The sequence below is a fragment of the Oryctolagus cuniculus genome, chromosome 1, assembly GCF_964237555.1.
Source record: "Oryctolagus cuniculus chromosome 1, mOryCun1.1, whole genome shotgun sequence".
NCBI lineage: Eukaryota > Metazoa > Chordata > Mammalia > Lagomorpha > Leporidae > Oryctolagus > Oryctolagus cuniculus.
The window spans coordinates 158,480,968-158,501,139 of NC_091432.1; the positions used below are offsets into that span (position 1 = coordinate 158,480,968).

The 20,172-nt window shown below is 47.2% G+C and overlaps 1 protein-coding gene and 1 long non-coding RNA gene across 7 annotated transcripts in view; one reads left to right on the top strand and one right to left on the bottom strand.

Annotated features, from left to right (window-relative positions):
• Positions 1-568: 568 nt before the first annotated feature.
• LOC138844099 (uncharacterized) lies at positions 569-7,744 on the bottom strand. Its single transcript, XR_011379533.1, has 2 exons — positions 7,513-7,744; positions 569-1,254 (listed from the first exon to the last, which is right to left on the bottom strand). It is a non-coding gene; the product is annotated as an uncharacterized lncRNA (long non-coding RNA).
• A 99-nt stretch (positions 7,745-7,843) lies between these two features.
• Positions 7,844-20,172, top strand: part of CEMIP2 (cell migration inducing hyaluronidase 2) — an 88,647-nt gene continuing 76,318 nt past the window's right edge. For 2 of the 6 annotated variants that reach the window (XM_070050811.1, XM_070050814.1), the window contains exon 1: positions 7,855-7,953. The gene's annotated coding sequence lies outside the window, so the exon portion shown is untranslated. Of the gene's footprint in view, positions 7,954-8,753; positions 8,895-20,172 lie in introns of those variants that run through there. The other 4 variants (XM_070050807.1, XM_017341788.3, XM_008256356.4 and 1 more) reach the window with 3 other exon arrangements.

A 20,172-nucleotide genomic window follows, 5' to 3' on the forward strand; every position in this document is an offset into this window, starting at 1 on the left:
TTTTAGGATATTAATATTGTTTTAAACTAAAATCTATGTACAAAACCAGCTTTCTTGATTCTTATATAAATTCATTATTTAAAATCTTTCTGTACACATCTGTATGTGAATATAATGAAAAGATGCTCCATTTTTTAAAGATTTATTTATTTGAAAGAGAGAGAGAGATTGAGATCTTCCATGTGCTGTTTCAGTCCTCAAATGACTGCAATATCTGGATCTAGACCAGGCCAACACCCCAGAGGTCTGAAACTCCATCCAAGTCTCCCACATGGGTGGTTTTGGCCCAAGAACTTATGCCATCATCTGCTGTCACCTGGGATATGCATTAGCAAGAAGCTGGCTTTGAAGCAGGACAGCTGGGGCTAAAGCTGGCACTCCACTGTGGGATGCCAGCAGGGGAGGCAGCAGCTTAACTTGCTGCACCACACTATTGGCCCCAAGATACTCTATTTCTTTTGTATGCACGCAGCAAACATATATGATGGTGGTGGCAATACTGCCTATATCTTAGATCTGTTATGAGAAAAATCTTCATCCAAAATAAGTTACCAGGTCAACGTCATTCTTTTTTCTTTCCTTTTTAAAAAATTTTATTGAACTTATACACATTTCATATATACAGATTTAGGAACATAGTGATACTTCCTACCCACCCCTCCTTCCTGCCCATGCTCCAACCCTTCTTCCTCCTCCCTCTCCCATTCCCACTTTTAATTTTTACAAAGATCTACTTTCAGTTTATTTAATGATCATAAAATTAACCTTACACTAAGTAAAAGAGTTCAACAAATAGTATGAAGAAAAAAACAACTCTTCCTCAATGGAAGAGACAAGGGCTGTAAACAATCATTGAATATCAAAATGTCTGTTTCAATCCAATACATTACATTTTAGGTACTCTCTTTTAGGTACTCAGATCAGGGAAAACATATGGTATCTGTCTTTTTGGGACTGGCTTATATCACTAAATATAATGGTTTTTAGTTCTATCCATTTTGTTGCAAAAATAGGATTTCATACTTTTTAAAAATAATTATTGTATTTATTTGAAAGTCTAAGTTATGTAGAGAGAAAAGGAGAAGCAGAGAGAGAGAGAGAGAGAGAGAGAGGTCTTCCATTCTGCTGGTTCACTCCCCAAATGACTGCAATGGCCAGAGCTGAGCTGATCCAAAGCCAGGAGCCAGGAGCTTCTTCCATGTCTCCCATGCGGGTGCAGGGGCCCAAGGACTTGGGACATCTTCTTCTGCTTTCCTAGACCATAGCAGAGAGCTGTATCAGAAGAGGAGCCACTGGGACTTGAACTGGTGCCCATGTGGAATACCGGCACTGCAGGCTGGGGCTTTAACCCGCTGTGCTATAGCACTGGTCCTGGATTTCACACTTTTTTAACAGCTGAGTAGTACTCCATAGTGTATATATACCATAATTTCTTTATCTAGTCAACAGCTGATGGACATCTGGATTGATTCCATATCTTAGCTATTGTGAATTGAGCTGCAATGAACATGGGGTTACAGATAACTCTTTCATAGGCTGACTTCTTTTGGTTTGGGTAAATTCCCAGGAGTAGGATGCTTGGATCATATGCTAGATCTATTTTCAGATTTCTGAGGTATCTCCATACTGTTTTCCACAACAGTGGATTAGGGTACCTTTTCCCCCACATCCTCCCCAGCATTTGTTGTTTGTTGATTTCTGTATGAAAACCATTCTAACAGAGGTGAGGTGAAATCTCATTGCAGTTTTGATTTTTATTTCCCTGATGGCTAGTGATCCTGAGCATTTTTTCACATTTATGTTGGCCATTTGAATTTCCTCTCTTGGAACATGCCTGTTCAAGTCCTTTGTCTGTTGCATAACTGGATTGCTTGTTTTGCTGCTGATGAGTTTTGTGAGCTCTTTATAGATTCTGGATGTTAATCATTATCAGTTGTATCGTTAGCAAAAATTTTTCCCATTCTGTTGGTTACCTCTTCACTTAGCTGAGTGTTTCTTTTGCAGTACAGAAGCTTCTCAGCTTGATGTAATCCCATTTGTCAATTTTGGCCTTGATTGTGCCTCTGGGGTCTTTTCTAAGAAGTCTTTGCCTATGCCAATGTCTGACGAATGTCATTCTAACAGAGTGACCATAGGTAACTCATTTCCTTTCTCAGGGGCAGTGTCCTCAACTGTGAAGTGAGAATTGGGCAAAGTGCCCTTTTTTTTTTGACAGGCAGAGTGGACAGTGAGAGAGAGAGACAGAGAGAAAGGTCTTCCTTTGCCGTTGGTTCACCCTCCAATGGCCGCCGCGGCTGGCGTGCTGTAGCCGGCGCACTGCGCTGATCCGATGGCAGGAGCCAGGTACTTATCCTGGTCTCCCATGGGGTGCAGGGCCCAAGGACTTGGGCCATCCTCCACTGCCTTCCCTGGCCACAGCAGAGAGCTAGCCTGGAAGAGGGGCAACCGGGATAGAATCCGGTGCCCCGACCGGGACTAGAACCCAGTGTGCCGGCGCTGCAAGGTGGAGGATTAGCCTAGTGAGCTGCAGCGCTGGCAAAGTGCCCTTTTTTAATGAAAATAATTCTTTGTTTTTTTAAGTATTTGAGGGGAAAGAGAGAGAGATGCCATTTGCTGGTTTACTCCTCACATTCCTGCAACAGTCTGGGCTAAGTCTAGCCTTATGCCAAAATTTGGAACCAGGAACTCAATCCAGGTCTTCCATGTGGGTGGCAGGAACCCACATACTTGAGCCATCACCTGCTTCCTTCCAGGATGTGTATCAGCCAGAACCTGGAGTCAGGAGCATGGGGCAGGTATGAATCTAGGGCTGTCTGACATGGCACATGGATATGTTATCAAGTAAGACAAATGCTCATGCAAGAAATATTCTTTCTAATTCTTGGGTTTAGGTGCCAACAGCAAAGCAGAACCACTTGTATAAAGATTGCTGAATAGGCTTTAAAAGAAGGAAAATACTAAAAATGTATACCTTAAAAAGGTTTTGTGAAAATTTTTCAGATGTCAGATGGGAATCAGAACAGGATATCACTTTTTTTTTAAGAGTAGAAAGTCATGTTTTTGCAGGAGAAAAAAAGAAGTTTAAGGCCTACAGATCTCACAAAATTTAGAGATTTTAAAATAAAATAAATGTTTTCCTTTCTCTGAAAAGACCGGGTCAGAGTTTTAGCTAGATCGGAATTGCTTACATCATAATTTAAAGCAAGCGTCCAGAGAGTTGAACAGGAAACATGCAGCCTTCATAATGAGCCGATGAAGTGTGAGAATGAAGTTTGTAGGATGGAAGGAAGCAAAGAAAGAAAAGACGGTTTTGTAGACCCAGAGCTGTACCCCAGTGGAGAAAGGTCACACTAACATTCTGTAATGTTATTATACTGGGCCAGCAGGGAAAAATTCCTCTAAGACGTTACAGTAGGGTGAAGATGGCAAAGAGTCTATCAACACCCTCCAAACATTAGTCACCTGGAGGAGTCTTTCTACACCCACAACACTCACCAGGTGTAATAGGAACAGGTATGATTTAAAGAGGATCTGTTCAGGCCCTCTAGAAAGAAACACTGTTTGAAAGAATTAAATTCTGGCAGCCTGGGGGAAAACAGAGGGAAGAGTGGGTAATAGGCAAGCAAGGGTTGAAAATGCAAAGCAGGGAGACGCACTGGCAGTGCTGGGCAGAGGTGCACATCTGTGGGGGTACCTGGTCCCGTCCTCTCCCTTAGTCATTCACCGAGCACGTACACTCAGTAAACACTGTGCTAAGCCCTATGGATTTAGGAATGAATAAAGTTCGGTCTTGAATCCCTGAATCTTCAGGCACCCATTCCACCAGCCTTGGAGAAGTGGGCACGATGGGAACCATCCAGGGATGGGGGTGGAGGGGATGACCTGTGAAATAATTGCATCACATTGTGGTAGGAGTGTTAGCAGGTGTGAACGGGGCCATCAGAGCTGAGGCCAGGTCAGGACTGACCGTGGCATGTTTCATAGACAGGTAGCATTTGATATAGTCCTCAGCAGATGGAATAGCAGGTGTGAGGAAGCGTGGGGCCACAGGGATACAGGATCTGGAGAATTGGCGTTTCAAAGTGACAGGAGCAAGGAAGCACATGCAGAGGTTTGAAAAGACCAGGCATGTTTGGGGGTGTGGCTCCTGCTTCTAACCACGAAAAAGAAAGTGCCGTCTTCTTCTAGCTTGTGCTTATCATACATGGAACCTGACTTGAAATTCCAATTCAGCCAGTCATGGAGGGATAAAGAAGAGATGACCAGAGGTACCACTAACATAATTCACTGAGCACATTTGAGATGTGCACCTGAGCCCTTACAGCACTGCCATAGTTGATTCTCACAATGACTCTGTGGCCTAAGTACTGTTATTGTTCCCATGAAAAAAGGAAAACTCCAAGGCACAGAGAGGCTGGGCACCTCATATGAGGTTGCATAAGCTAGTGAATTGTGACCCCTGCTTCTACTCCAGGCAAGCTGATTTAATGGCCTCCACTCATAGCCAATATGCTAGCCTTGGTGGAAGCTCAGTCACCACCAGGAAATTAACATGAATCCTGTGAGCACTGCACTGACCTTGAGAGTTTCTCTCCTCATTTGGAAAGAGTGGCAGCTCCAGTGAGGTGACACACACTGTGTAAGTGACATGGCGACGAACTGCCCAGATCTGCCTGCAAGGAGGGACTTGCTGAGCAGCTCTGAGCACTGCTGGCAGCTGGTCTTTCTGAGGACAGCCTCAGTGGCACAGTCGCCTTGCCCAAGGGCAGGCCACCTGAAGGGTGGACCAGAACCAGTGAGTGATCTAGGGGTGTATGGAAAGGCTCAGACACTTAGGCCCAACGAGTCTGAAGTCCCTTACTGGCTCCAGAAGCTCCCGTGTTGTCACTGGAGGCTGCCGGGTGCACATCATAGCTCAGCTTCTCCCTGTTTCTCATCCTGCTTCTGGCCTCTCCTTCCACGTTGACCCCATGGGCATTCCCCAGTGCACATCCTGCTGTCTGTCTCACAGCCTGCTCCCCTGGGAACCCAGTCTATGACATCAATTCCAGTAACCAAAGTCTGTGTCCCTCTCACCTTGTCTGCCTCTTTCCTAATTTCCTTTCACATCAGTTTCCTTTTATTTCTCATTTTCCAGACAAATATCTAAAAACACAAATTTATAAAATTCACAAAGGTAGGCTCTACAAGGAATTTCCTGTTTGTGTTATTATTGTTAACAGACTTTTTCGAAGAGCAGCTTTGGGTTCACAACAAAATCAGCAGAAGGCTGGGAAATGCAGACTGCTCCTCTGTCAACATCCATTTCCCTTGGTAATAGGTATAGAGTGTGGGAGGTAGGCCTCTGCAAGCAAACTCATTAACAGTCCATATGAATGTAATTGCTGCTTTTCTCTAAATTTATTTATTCATTGGAAAGAGGGAGGCAGGCATGGGAGGAGAAAGAGACAGAGATACATCTGTTCTCTCTAGGGCTGGCCAGATTGCAGCCAGGAGTCTGGAACTCAATCTAGGTCTCCCAAGAAGGCGCAGGTGCCTGGTCACTTCAGCCATCATCGCCTGCTGCCTCCTAGGTTTCGAGCCAGCAGGAAGCTGGGTTGGCAGCAGGGCCCTGACTCGAGCCCAGTGCTCGGATATGGCATGCAGACACTCCAAGGGACGACCTGGCCACTGCCCCAAACACCTGCCCCATAATAACTATTTGCATCATTTGAGTTGTTTGTAGACTTGACTCCATTAGGCTCTTGTGTGGCCTGGGACACAGAGAGCCATGTTGAAAATTGGAATAATTATTAGATAGATTTAATAGATAACATATCCTAACTTCAGGCAAAATGCCTGGAACTTAGTGAGGATCCAGAAATGGGCATCTATTTTATAGCAAGTTGGCACATGACTCAGAGTGCACCGCTTTCCTATGGTTGCTACAACACATTACCGCAAACTTAGTAGCTTAATACAGTAAAAATTTATTCTCATACTTCTGGACGCCAGAAGTCCAAGGAGGGCAGAAGCCCAAGCTAAGCTTTTTCTGCACCAAAGTCAAAGTTCCAGGGACTGAGGTTGTGGCACAGTGAGCTGAGCTGCCTCCTGCAGCACTGACATTCCATATCAAAGTGCTGGTTTGAGTTCTGGCTGCTCTCTTCCCTCCCCTCCCCTCCCCTCCCCTCCCCTCCCCTCCCCTCCCCTCCCCTCCCCTCCCCTCCCCTCCCCTCCCCTCCCCTCCCCTCCTCTCCCTTCCCCTTCCCTCTCCTTCCCTTCCCTTCCCTTCCCTTCCCTTCCCTTCCCTTCCCTTCCCTTCCCTTCCCTTTCCTTCTCTTCCCCTTTCTTTTTTTTTTAATCAAGCTTCTGGGTAGAATCTTTTTTTTTTGTTTCTTCCATCTTCCAATTACTGGTGATTGCTTCTGATTGCTGATTCCTTGACTTGTGGCCACATCACTCCAGTCTCTGCCTCCTTGGTCACACTGGCTCCTCCTAATGTGTATGTGTTAAATCTCCCTCTGCTGTTTTCTCATCAGGGTACATGGAACTGCAGTTGGGGCCCACCTTGATAATCCAGAGCCATCTCCCCAACTCAAGATCCTTAATTTAATCACAACTGCAAAGACCCTGTTGCTATATAAGGTGACAGTTACTGGTTCCAGGGATTAGAATCTGTTATCTTGGAGGAGACCTCACTGTACAGACAGCTCCTGTCCTGTCTGCATAAGGCATGGTCCTAAAAATTTCACCTTTAGACCACTAAAGTGGTTCTCAGTCACTTCTAGCTTGTTTGAAACCATATGCCTTAAAAATATATTTAATTTGAAGGGTGGAGAGAAGGGGATCCAGATCTTCCATCTGCTGGTTCCCTCCCCATATGCCCACAACAGCCTGCGTTGGGTGAAGCCAATCAGGGTCTCCCATGTGGGTGGCAGGGACCCAGGTAATGGAGCCATCACCTGCTGCCTCCCAGGGTATATGGGCACAAAGCTGGATTAGAAGTGGGGGAACCAGGACTCAACCAGGCGCAGGGAATTGGGTCGCCGGCATCACAAACAGCGAATTAACCTGGCAACACGTTAATTACTATAATTACTTCCTTTCCTTTTCCCCTCTCCCAGAAGGAACAGTGGCACCCAAGGGCAGTCGGGTAAGGGCATTGCAAGCCTCAGCGCGAGACCGCGCTGCTGCTCTGGGGGCCTCTTTCCAAGGTTTTAATTAATGGGCGGATGCATTCTAGCACTGATCCCCAAAGGAACATGTCCCAGTCACCCCTGATTCAGGAGATGAGGCGACATCTGGAAATGCAATTTTTTCCCAAGTGCCCTCAGAGGACTGTTAGCATAAGCCAAGAATTGGAAACACTGATCCCTTCGACAAAATCCTGAACCCAAAACCCTCGAAACAGGGAATTCCCCTCCCCGCCAGCTCAGTGTGTCATAGTATCACGAAACTTTTTACTCAAAGGGTGGGGAAAATAAGCAAAATAGAGCAACCCTGCAAACTGAGTTCTATCAGTACAGTACTCACTGGACGAGTTTCCTACGGGAAAACGTCCAACTCCGAATTGAGCTGAGGATGACGACGGCCTGGCTTCGGCAGCCCCGCAGCTGTCACTAGCTGGGGACCTCGTGGGTCTGACAGATCACGCCTGCACCGCGTCATCAGCGGGAGCCTAGGGGGCGGGAGGGGGGGCGGCGGGGCTCCCCCGCAGCGGGTGCGGGCGACGGAGAGGTACCTCGGCATTGGGGTGGGCTGGGGTGTGGCTTTCGGGACCGCCCCTGCAAGCGGCAGCCACTCAGAGCGGCGCGGTGAGGCGCGGGGGGTGGGGAGGGGGAGACGTAGGCATATTTATTCCGGCCTGAGCTCGGGGTGCTGGGGTCGCTTCAAGCCACCAGAGGAGCTGTCCTGAGTTTGAGAGCTGCTGGCTCTTCCTAGAGGGCTAGGAACTCAGCGCCTGCGGCTGGCCAGGTGGGGGCGACCGTGGTGCGGCGATCCGACGCAAAGACAATTGGTGGGAGTGTGGCAGTCCCTTCGGGGGTGATGGGGCGTGGAGTCAGGCTGAGCCCGCAGCCCTGAGACAGCAGGGTTCAGGTCAGCGGCGGGGTCCGACTCATCTACAGGGTGATGGGGACGCAGGATCTAGGTGCAGTCAGACCGAGGACGCGCGCCCTGACCCGGTCGGAGCCTGCAGCCGCAGCCCGGGGCGCTGCTTGGGGCCCCCTGCGCGCCGGCCGTGCGCCCCGGCGCTGTCCCTGCGCGCGGCAGCGAGAGGCGCTGAGCGCCCCGGTCGGCCGCTCGCCCGCAGCCGGGGGACGGCGGGAGGAGCCCCGCGCGGCCACCGCCTCCTGGCCGCGGCAGGCTCCTCCCCTCTCCCCGCCTCCCTCCCCGTGGCCCGCGCGCTCCAGCCCAATCCGCAGCCCTGGGCCCCGCAGAGCCGGGCCGCTTGTCTGGCCGGCGGAGGCTGAGCGCGACCTTCGCGAGCCGCGGCGCCCGCCGACCGGGGACCAGCGCGACTCCCGCGACTCCGCTCTGCCGCGCGCCGCCGCCTCCCCGGTTTTAGCGAGGACGCTCGGGTCCGCGCCACCCCGAAGGGGAGGGAGCGGAGAAAGCCGAGCGGCTGCTCCCGGAGAGAGCGAGCCGAGGCCCCGGCTCGGGAGGCTCGGGGCTGGAGGAGGCGGAGGCGGAGGCGGAGGGAAGTGCGCGTCATCCCGGGAGAAGAGTTTCACCTCCAGGCGGAGGCTGCGGCTGCCAGTTGCTGAAAAGAGCAGCAGCAGCGCGCGCCGGGGCTCGTTGGGCTTCCTGGCCATGGAGAGGAGATCCGGACCCGGGGACGCCCGGAGCCCTGCTCTGTCCCTTCGCATCGCTGCGTAGGCACCTGAGTCAACCGACGCCGAGCGGGGGAGGGGAAGGTAAGGCGCGAGCGGGTCGCCCGCCCCCCGCCCCGCCTCCCCTGCCGCCCCGGGGGCGCTGCGCGGGCGCCAGCGCTGCGCGGGGCTCGCGCACCTTCCCGGCTCCTGGAGGCCGGGCGCTGGGCGGCCGTCGGGCTTTTGGGCTGGAGAGGAATTAGTGCTCCCGGTCTCCCCCTTTGCCGGTCCCTTCTTTGGGTTGGAAGTAACCAGATCCCGCCCCCCTCTCCCCCCGGAGTCAGACCTTTCCCAAAGAAAGGATCCGTGCCAGCCGAGTCTGGGTTTCTCTGCCCCTCTCGCTTTTTTATTTACCGTCATGGGGGAAGGGAACAATGGAGAGCTTTCAAAGTCGGTGCGAACAGCCTTCAACTTTCCGCGGAGGGTTGGGGTGGGGAGCAAGCCCCACAGGAAGCGGCCGTCGGGGCAAGGTTGCTGGAATGTGCATTGTGGAGTCCGCGCTGCAGTGCGCGCGCGCGCGCGCGCCTTTGGGGGTGATCTTTGTCTCCTTCCGACTCCCCAGACTGGGCAGCTTCCCCGCCCCCCACCTCCCTCGCTGTGAAAGGTAAGGTGAGGCTTCCAATTCGCCTGCAGCTTGCTTTCTAGCTGGGGAAGAGCGGCAGCGTCGGACCCCGCTCCCAGCTTTGCCCTGCAGAGTTCAGGGGTCCCGGCAAGGCAGGGGGAGCCTCTCTGGGTAGACCCAAAGCGCCGCAGTGAATGTGAGTTAACTCTACCCTTCGCAATAGAACTAAGGTCCTGACTTCCCCGGGTGCGCTCTGCTGATGGTTGAAGTGTGTCGCCAGACCTCGCCGTGGAGCGGAAACAGCTCACTTAAATTCTCGGTGTAAGGTTAGGAAAACACACTTTGATATATGTCTCCTTTCATCTGCCGTCGGGTTAACGATGGAGTGCCTGATGGTGTCGAGAGAGATGCGCTCCAGAGCCGCTCGCTCACCGCCTGCACTGCCTCTACTGTGACAGCGTGGTGCGACGCTGCACGCTTGCACAGGTTCACGGTGTGCGGATGTAGTTTTGTGAACTCTTTCCAGTGACAAGTGAGAAGAATTGAGAGACAAGGGGGAGGGACAGAGCACGCACTTGAGCTGAGGGAGACCTGAATTCTCCAGACCCGAGAACCTGTTGTGAGAGATTGTCTTAAACACATACACACATAAGTAGTTGGCCTTGTGATTCTTTGCTTGATTGGATGTGACCCTGTAAGGAAGCCTGCTCTTTGCAGAATTGGTCTGGCTGTTGTACTCTGGCTGTGTTCCTTTCATTTTAAGCTTGCATTTCTGGGCCGAGCGATGTGCAGTAGGTGCTTTTGCTGTTTACTGAACTTTGGGGAGCACCTTATGGGGCTTTCTGCTTTATCAGCCTGTGAATGAGAGGTAAGCCCAGACAGATCCGTGTGTGTGTGTGTGTGTGTGTGTGTTTATGTTTGTGTACACACAGGGAGGCAGAAGTCTTACAACATGCTTGTTTGGATTGCCTGTGTCTCCTTCCTAGATCTAGCCTGCAACTTACAGCTTTTCAAAAGTGTCAGACTTTCAGCAAGAAATCAGACTAGGGCAACACGGCAGATTCCAGTAGACCTAATCAAGCCTGCCCTCAAACTGCTCCATAGAAAATGAGAAGACAAGGGGGCAGTGTAGTCTTGTTGGCCATTTCTTCCTTACTTTCTTCCTTTTCTTTCTTCTGCCTTCCTTTCTCTCTCTCTCTTTCTCTAAAATATTTATTTATTTATTTACTGGGAAGGCAGAATTAGAGAGAGAGAGGGAGAGACAGAGAAAGAGGTCTTCTGTTTGCTGGTTCACTCCCCAGATGGCCTTAACTACTGGGACTGGCCAGGCCCAAGAACTCCATCTGGGTCTCCCATGTGAGTGGCAGGGGCCAACTAACTTGGGCCATCTTTTGCTGCTTTCCCAGGTGTATTAGCAGGGAGCCGGATCATATGTGGAGGAACCAGGACTCAAACCGGGATGACAGGCAACAGCTTAACCTGCTGTGCCACAATACTGGCCCTGTGGACCATTTCTGTAGTTGAGACTGAACTACTTACCAGCTTTGTGCCTCTGTGCAAGTTTCTGGAGTTGAGAAAGAGGAATTGCATTTCAAAAAGAGAAAACGTAATAACCACTGTCAGTTTTATTGTTTGAAATTTGAAATACCCCGCCCCCGTGTGTGAATATGTGCATTGTAAAGTGCGCTGCAATATTTATATCACATCATCCATGTACCCACCCACCATCCGTCCAGTGAGCACTTTTTAAAGATTGTATTTATTTATTTCTGAAGTAGAGTTACAGAGAGGTAGAGACAGAGACAGAGAGAGAGAGAGAGAGATCGATCTTCCATCTGCTGGTTCACTCCCCAGATGGCCACAACGGCCAGAGCTGAGCCAGGCCAAAGCCAGGAGTCAGGAGCTTCTTCTGGGTCTCCCATGAGGGTGCAGGGGGCTGAGCACTTGGGCCATCTTCTACTGCTTTCCCAGGCTATAGCAGAGAGCTGGATCGGAAGTGGAGCAGCCGGGTCTGGTGCTGCAGGCAGTGGCTTAGCCTACTGTGCCACAGCACACAGACCCTGGTGAGCACTTATTAATCACCCATTGTGTGCCAGACCCAGCTGGGAGCAATCCTGACAGCTGCGGTGTGGCGTACTCCTGATGGTTGGGAGAAGGAGTTGGATGGGGTAGTTGTGTGGTGGTTTCCAGCTGTAACAGCGAGATACAATCTCTGCTTCTGAAGAGATAAGCTGGCACAGGAGATGAGGAAATGAACAATTAGGCCCAGGAAGCATGTTTGGAAGGATCGTTGTGTATAAGATACTTTAAGAAGTCCTAGGAAGAACATCATGGTGGTGGGCTTAAGGTAAGGGAACAGTTTTGTGAAAAATAAAATTTACTAAATCAGACACAATGGTGGGGACTGAAAGCTGGATTTTGAAATGTGAAGGTTGGAAGGCTTGAAGTCAGGCTTGGGTTTATAACAAAGGCCCTTATGATTGCTAACCATTTGCTGTAGAGAAAATCCTCTAGTCTTGCTCACGTCGTTACTTCATCCGTAAAATGAGTTTCAAACTGCTTTGTGGAATATTTTGAGGATGAAATTTGAGATGTGTATGTTAAATACTACGTAAGCTAGCTGTTTGGTATCAAAAGGAACTTTTAAAAATATGTGGGTTTTTTTTTTTTTTTGAAAACTCTAAATAGAGATAAATCACAGCTTGATCCAACTGGTCTCAACCACAGATTTCCATTTGATTGGCTCTTTTCCAGAATGTTCGGAACCCCAGTTTCAGAATGCAGTTAGCTATTGTCATGTGATATGCTTCCATGGTCCAGGCTTGTCCCATCACAGCCACAGGGAACCTCTGTTTCATTTGCATTGTGAGCATTAGTTAGAGGGATGGGATGTCTGGCAACAGAGCATCAGTTAAGAGGGGCTTGTCTGGGTTTGTATTGTGATAACCGTACTCTCCCACCCTCCCCACCCAGCTGGCCTCTCTACTTTCCTCTGCCCTAAAAGATGACTGTGGAAAAGAAAAAAAAGCCACACACATCTGCATTTTTGAGACCATGAAAATCACTCTTACTAGGTTTCTGCATTTGTAAAAGGGTGTAATTTTCGACTAGACTGCTATTAAAGGCTGTGCTCACAATAGCAGCAGCTGCTAGGTGAAACTTGAATCTGTAAGCAATACTTGATTGAGTTCTCTACTTGAAATGGACTTAAGCTCCTCTGACATTTTAATAAATTGCCTTTGATAGAAATCCAAACTCAGATATTTAAAACCATCCAGTTAAAAGTGACTTTTTTTTTTTTAGGAGAAGGGTTGATATGAACATCAATCAGTTTTCTGGACCATACTGCATGCGAGGATGTTTCAGAAAGTTTATGGAAAAATAGAATTAAAAGATAAATTTACTGGCCGGCGCCGCGGCTCACTAGGCTAATCCTCCGCCTAGCGGCGCCGGCACACCGGGTTCTAGTCCCGGTCGGGGCGCCGGATTCTGTCCCGGTTGCCCCTCTTCCAGGCCAGCCCTCTGCTGTGGCCCGGGAGTGCAGTGGAGGATGGCCCAGGTGCTTGGGCCCTGCACCCCATGGGAGACCAGGAAAAGCACCTGGCTCCTGGCTCCTGCCATCGGATCAGCGCGGTGCGCCGGCCGCAGCGCGCCGGCCGCGGCGGCCATTGGAGGGTGAACCAACGGCAAAAAGGAAGACCTTTCTCTCTGTCTCTCTCTCTCACTGTCCACTCTGCCTGTCAAAAAAAAAAAAAAAAAAAGATAAATTTACTTTGGTGCAACAATTTTTTTGAAATCTTTACATAGTTTTTTTAAAATAATATGCATTTTTCGTGAGCCCCTTGGTATGCTGAATCTTAGCATGTGGTTCTGAGGGATTTTAAGGATTTTGCTTGCTTGCCTACTTTTATTTTCATTTACTTGAAAGGCGGAGCAACAGACACACACACACACACACACACACACAGATATGCAGACCTTCCATTAGCTGGTTCACTCTTCAAACGTCTATGAGAACCAGGGCTGGGCCAGGCTGAAGTCAGGAACCCAGGACTCCATTTTGGTCTCCCACTTGGTGGCAGGGGCTCACACACTTGAGCCGTCATCTCCTGCCTCCCAGGATGTATCGGCAGGAAGCTAGATCAGAGGTGGAATAGTTGGGACTGCAACCTTCTCTCTGATATGGGACATCTCAAGCAGCATCTTACCCCTGTGCCTTGATGCCCACCCCCAAAGGTTCTTATTCAAATAAGGCAGTGAGACCCAAAGACGGTAACAAATTAGGTAAGGTCACATAGGCAATTGATGGCCCAGCAGGGACAAGGATGATTTTGTTTCTAGACACTATCTCTCTCCCCCATAATTGTCATTTATTCCTGTTTGGCTCTGTTAGCAATTTAATTATCTTAATGTTTTTGTGGTCAAGAAATTTGCATTTGGGCTTAGAAATCCATGGCACCGAACTATCTTCTTTTAATTTCTTAGTACTTTCACATGATACTGTACATGTAGTGGAGTGATGTTACTTGTAATAAATTTTTGTCAAATAGGGAAGTGTAAAGCTTATGTTAGTTTTACTTGCATTTTCTATAAACAGGATGCAAATTTAAAATACTGTAGATGTGTGCATTTTTTTTTCAGAAAAGCAAGTTCCTGGAAATATTATTCACATTTCTGTGGGAGTCCTAAGAACATACTAGAAATCTGTTTGCATGTTCTTTCATTTTCCCGGTATGTGCTTTGAGAAGACTGTAATATTGGTTGACCTGAATTGTATTTGGCAAGTACTTTATTACATTTCAAGGCACTGTACTGGTGTCTGTGAGCAGTACAAAGAAAAGCAAGGCTTATGGGCTGTATTAAGATGTCTCTTTAAAAAAAAGTGACAGACTGGGAAGCTGCGTATACCTTAAAACACAAAATTGCTACCTCTCAATAAGTCAGTCTTTGAGACAAATCAGCTTTGACATTGTTATCATTGGACTGACTTTATAACCAGATTTATAAAGTGACAATTCTGTTACTTAGTGATGAGTGCTAAACTTTCCACATTGTTGTATCAGGGCTGCTCCCTAGGACTCTGAGCTTGCCTTTGGCAGTAGATGAGAAGTTTACACAATGAAAAGTTTGCCTAGGAGAGATTGTGCCCTTCTTTCTCTATTGTGTTTCTAAAATATGGCTTTAACACTGCATGGCGGGACAATTAAGACGTTGCCTAGCAGAGTTGCAATTTAAGACCATCTGTGTGTTGTGTCCCCAGAAGAGAATTGTCCTGGTTGATAAAAATGTCTTACAACATAGGGAAAGCCACCATGAACCAGATGTCCTGGGCAGATCTCATTACTTAGTTGCCCTTAAAAGCAAAATCGTGACTGATTGGGGGTTTTTAGTTAGTTATTGGTGTGCACTTTGGAGACAGTATGCCTTATGTAGTCATAATGGCCTTTGCAAGTTGTGACTCACTTCTCTGAAGAATGAATAGTTTGCACATACAATGAAATTGGAAAGTTAATGATTAACATTTTAGAGATTGGAAAGATTGAGTTGAGTACATGGACAGATGTCTGATTCCTGTTTCAGGGGGAATGACAAAAATGAGTCATTTTTTTTTTTTAAGTTATGGTTAAAAAAAAACACACACCACCCAACATAACATTGTTTTCAGTACTGGTGTAACATCAGCTTTATTTGATGTTTTAAGAAATACCATACTTCATCTATAAGAAAGATATGGCTTTAGTTGCTCAAAAAGTACCTACGGTTTAAACCACTCATCTTCTGGCATATTTAAATATAAACACAGTGCTACTAATGTTGATTTGCTAACAGTTTGGAAGAAAATAAGATGTGCATGAAGGTACAGCTCCCAAGACCAAGAGGCATTAATAATCGTTTCATCACGGTTATGACATCTTTTGATTAATGATAATTGCTGCCTTCCCTGGTGCCTGTGCTGATTTAAGTGCTGTCTGCCTGCACCCTCCGGCCACCCTTCCCATTGTAGCTGGCGGATACCTTTCCCCAGCTCTCTGGTTACCGTGCACTGTCGAAGCTTGGCTTTAACCATCAAATATCCTATCACTTCTTGTTTCCTTGACCTCATCACATGGGCCCTGCTTGTCTGTCCTGCTGGCTGTGTTCAATCCCAGCTGAGTCTTGAAGAGTCCAGCCACTGCTCCGGGGCGGCTGGAGAATTGCTTGTTCATTGGAGTCCCTGCCCCTGAACTCTTGATGAGAATTAAGGAAGTTTCTGAGGTGTCATAGGGCCCCTTTGAGCTAGGTTTCACATGCCTTAGGCAGAGGGGAACTGGGGACTATGACTGTTTCATGACTGTTTCATGTTTTGACCTGAACCTCACTCTCAGGTGACTGCCTGCTAACCTGTCAAAGAACACAAAAGACTTCCTGTGTCTGTTGTTCTCTCCACGGTGCTGATCCTCGCTGGACAGAGTGCTGTCTGTCCTGTTGTGGCAGAGTTCAGTGCTGGGTTTTTGTTCACACACATGCACACACACAAAATGAGGAAACTTAGTAATGATCTGATGGGACACATTCAGGTGAGTAAATGCACCAACTCTCCTCCATTCACAGGGATTCAGTGACCACCTCAGATCCATCAGCTCAGTTTCTTGGTCCCTATATGCATTGCAATTAGTTGTGTATTCAGGTCACCTCCCTATCTCCCTGGTCCTGTACTTAGGGCTCTCTGGAGGTAGGGACTGTGTGTGTGTGTGTGTGTGTGTGTTGTTATTTTGAATCACTGGATCCCCACTATCTAGCAAAGTCCTTGTCTTATCAGAGATGCTCAAAGCTGAACTGGTAACTGGATCCTTGTTTGGCAGGACTATTCTCACTGGTTAATTTTGCATTAAAAATAGGCTGTGAGTTATAGCTAAGAGAAATAGTACACTTGGGCTCTGATTCTGGCTCTGCTATTTACAGAAGCTTTACTTTGATGCTGGACTGAGTATCCCAGGACCCTTTCCGCCTGATCATTTCTTATACATTACCCAGAATCTTTCTTGGTTCGAAAGGCAATTCAAAAAAGACTCTTTGCCATGTTTCCTGTTGTCATTGCATATTGATAATCAGTATATCGCTAGATCATGAGCTTTTGGCAATTCTGTGCTTGTTTACCCAACATAGTGCTGTTGTCTTTTCTTTTTCCCACCTTCTGGCATTCTACAACTTAACTTCCTGAGCCCTTTCAAGTGTATTCAAGCTTTGTCCCTGGGGCTGTGGAGAAATTGCCGCCCAGAGGCAGCCCTGCATCTCTGCTGTAACCTTCATTAAATCAGCCCCTCTCAGGTCAGGCTTCCCCTTTGGTTCTTTTCTCTGTAAGGTCAGCTGCACGGCTGATGACAGGCCTGCACCCTGCATTGTGTGCCTCTGCACAGCCATCCGTCACTCGCAGGTTGGAGGCCCCTCTTGTGTCGTCCCAGCTGCTGGGAAACAAGGGTGTAGGGGAGTGGGGTAGACGAAGGAGCATTGTGAGGGAGGGGAGAAGAGAGAACAGCTTTTCAACAGCAAGATTCAGAGAGAAGGGCACGGGAGGAATCATAGTAGAGGGAAAGGAAACAGGAGCAGAGAAGGACCCACAGATAAAATGACCTCCTTGTCTAGATTGGACAACAGCCTTCCCGCAGTTTACCTTCTAGTTCTGTCTAAGATAAAATTACAGTGGATTTGCAGATGGAATTCATGATTCCTGAATGGAGGCAGCCTGCATTCTACAGAACAGAGTGACAGCTCCCAGCGGGCAGTAGCATAACAATGAGCAGTCTAAGGCAGGAACCAGAACTGGACCAAGGGGGGGGGGGGAGGGGGAGGAGGCTGACTGTTTAACATGGGGTTAATTAACATGAGGTTAATTCAGGGTTAGAAGCAGAGGGGACTTCTTAGTTCACTGACTCAAGTGGACTGGAATCATTTGTTTTCAGGAAAAAAAATTGGTGTGTTTGGGGATCTAGCTGCTTCCTTAAAGTTTTGCTTTGATTATGTGGCAGGTAGCATGAGTGGCTCCACTTTGGCTTGGTTTGGTCCGTGGCAGCTCAGTAGAAGAGACTCAGACCACAGCAGTGGCCGTCTGTGATTGTGTTGAGCTCCTCTGTACTTCTACCCAGAGGCCTATGCACCTTGCTCTTATTTTATTTATTTATTTCTAATTTTAAAAATTTATATAAAGGAAACAAATTTCATATATTTGATATATACAGTTTTAAGAACATAATGATATTTCCCACCCTTTCTTCCTTCCCTCCTCTCTAGTTTCTTAATTTTCTTTTAATTTTTGCAATGCCATTCTTTTTTTTTTTTTTTTTTTTAATTTTTACTTTTGGTTGGGCAAGGGGTGTCAGATATTCTTCATTGCTACCCTTTTTCTCCCCTTGGTCTGTACATTTGTGTTTTTCCTCATTATGCTTCTTTTGTTAGTCATGGTCATTTCAGCCATCTTTTCTTTTTTTTAAAGATGTATTTTTTTATTTAAAAGGCAGAATGACAGAGAGAGGGACACAACTAGCACTCACTAGTTCACTCTCAAAGTACCCACAATAGCCATGTCAGGGCTAGGCTGAAGTCAGGAGTTACAAACACCAGCCTTGTCTTTCACATGAGTGAGAAGGACCCACATACTTGGGCCCTCATCTGCTGCCTTCCCAGGTACATTAGCAGGAAGCTGGATTGGAAGTGGAGTAGCTGGGACCAGAACTCGCCATGTGATATAGGATGTGGGCATCGCAGGCAGTGGCTTGTCTCACTGTTCCACCACACCTCCCCCTATCTTGACTTTAGGGTCAGACATTGGTTATAATGGACATGTTTACCAGAGCTGAAGAAAGATGGGGTTAGTTAGTGTATTTGATATCAGAAAAGTTAGCCATGTGCCTCATGTTCCTAGTACAAGTGACAATATAAGATTGAATTAAAAATGTTTCTTGAAAGTCACTTATTTAAGTTTAAAATTGAAATGTATTTACTTGGTTTATTTGTTTTCAAATAAATTTTATCTTTCTAGGACTATACATTTGAAATGTGCTTTATAATTTCTCTTTTTGAGGTAGAAAATAGTGTGAAGAGTACATGGTCTTATGCTAGAAGTCTAGGGTATGTTGAAGTTTTTATAGAACAATGGTCTAACTTTTAGGAATACCATTCTTAAAATGCCTACACTGGTTAAGTGGAGAAAGCAAGTAGGGGGATTTAATGAAAGCTCCCCAGTCTTCTTTCACATCACAGGGGGATGCTGTGGTTTGGATATTTTATTTTGGGTGTCCCCAAAAGGTCCATGTGGTAAGATGTGGTCGCTGGGGTTGCGCTGTTTTGAGGTGGCGAAACCATTAGTAAGTTGAACCTAACGGGAGGGTCTTAGGTCAGTGAGTGCGTGCGTTTGGAAGATAGTTCTCGTCTGACCTTTTGGGTTCTTGCAAGAGAGTCGACATAAAAGCTGTCTGTGCCTCCGGAGTTCCCCACGTGGTCTTTTGGTTACATGCACTCTGCCACCCTCATCAGAGGCCAAATCAGTGGGGCTGCCTGAGCTTTAACTTGAACCCCGAAACTGTAAGCTAAGAAAACCTTTTCACTCTATTAATTCTCTAAAGGTTGGTTTTTCTCTTTGTTTGGCAGTACCAAAAAGCTGACTGACGCAGGGGAGTTTTATAATGACGGATTAGGGCATTCTTGTTCTACCTCTAAATGTTGGCCTAGGTTCATTCAACTTCATAAAAGTGAACCAGGATCAATGTAATACATCAACCGCAAAGTTTCTTACTCCTTGGTGGCGTGCAAGAGACAGAGGTGATTGTGACTCATACTGATTGTGAGAGTTGAGGGAGAAAGACCTACCGAGAAGTGCTAGGTAGCAGAGCCTGTGCCTTATGCAAACAGTGTGAAGTGAAGGCATCACCCTGTGTGAAGTGTGAGGGTGTTCCGTTCTCTGAGGGTATGCTTACACCAAGTCAGGCTGATCTCTGCATGACAGTGGACTTAGCTCTTCCAAAGATCTGCTTTCTTCTAAATAACTATATGTGGAAACTTAGTATTTATGCAGAATTCTTTGCAATGGTTGTTTATCCTGTGTGCTCTGGGAATAGAATATATAATACATTCCTCTAAACTACATATAAAAAGATCCCCTTCCATGAAACTCTTTGCTTCTACCTTTGTTTTTGAAATCTTTATAATATGTGTTTAAGTATATAGTCTTTGTAAGAATATTGATCACACAAATATTTATTTGACCATTTGGGAAACAAAAGGCCAAAAAGTCAACTTTGCTAAATTGATTTCTTATTGAATGATGTTGTGTGGTCAGGGCTTTTTAGCTCAACTTTTTATTATAAAACATAATCTGAATCTAAAGTAGAACTAAATAAAACACCCTACCTCCTGCTTCCACCCAACAAAACACTCGTCACCCCTGCCAAAACTAAAACCCCCAATCCTGAAAATCACCTTGATCTTGTTCTTCGTAGTGTCTCCTAAAAAAATAGGACGTTGGGAATATGGAGCCATTAGTTGAACATTCAAGGGGAGCAGGCGTTTTGGCCTTATGGTTATAATGCCAGTTGGGATGTCCTCATTCCATATCAGGGTGCCTGGGTTTGAGTTCTGGCTCTGTTCCTGATTCCAGCTTTTTTTGGTGCACAGTCTGGCAGGCAGCTTGTGATAGCTCAGGTGGCTGTGTCCCTGCTGCCCATGTGGGAGACCAGGCATGAGTTCCTGGCTCCCAGGTTTGGCCTGGCTCTACCTAGCCTTTGCAGC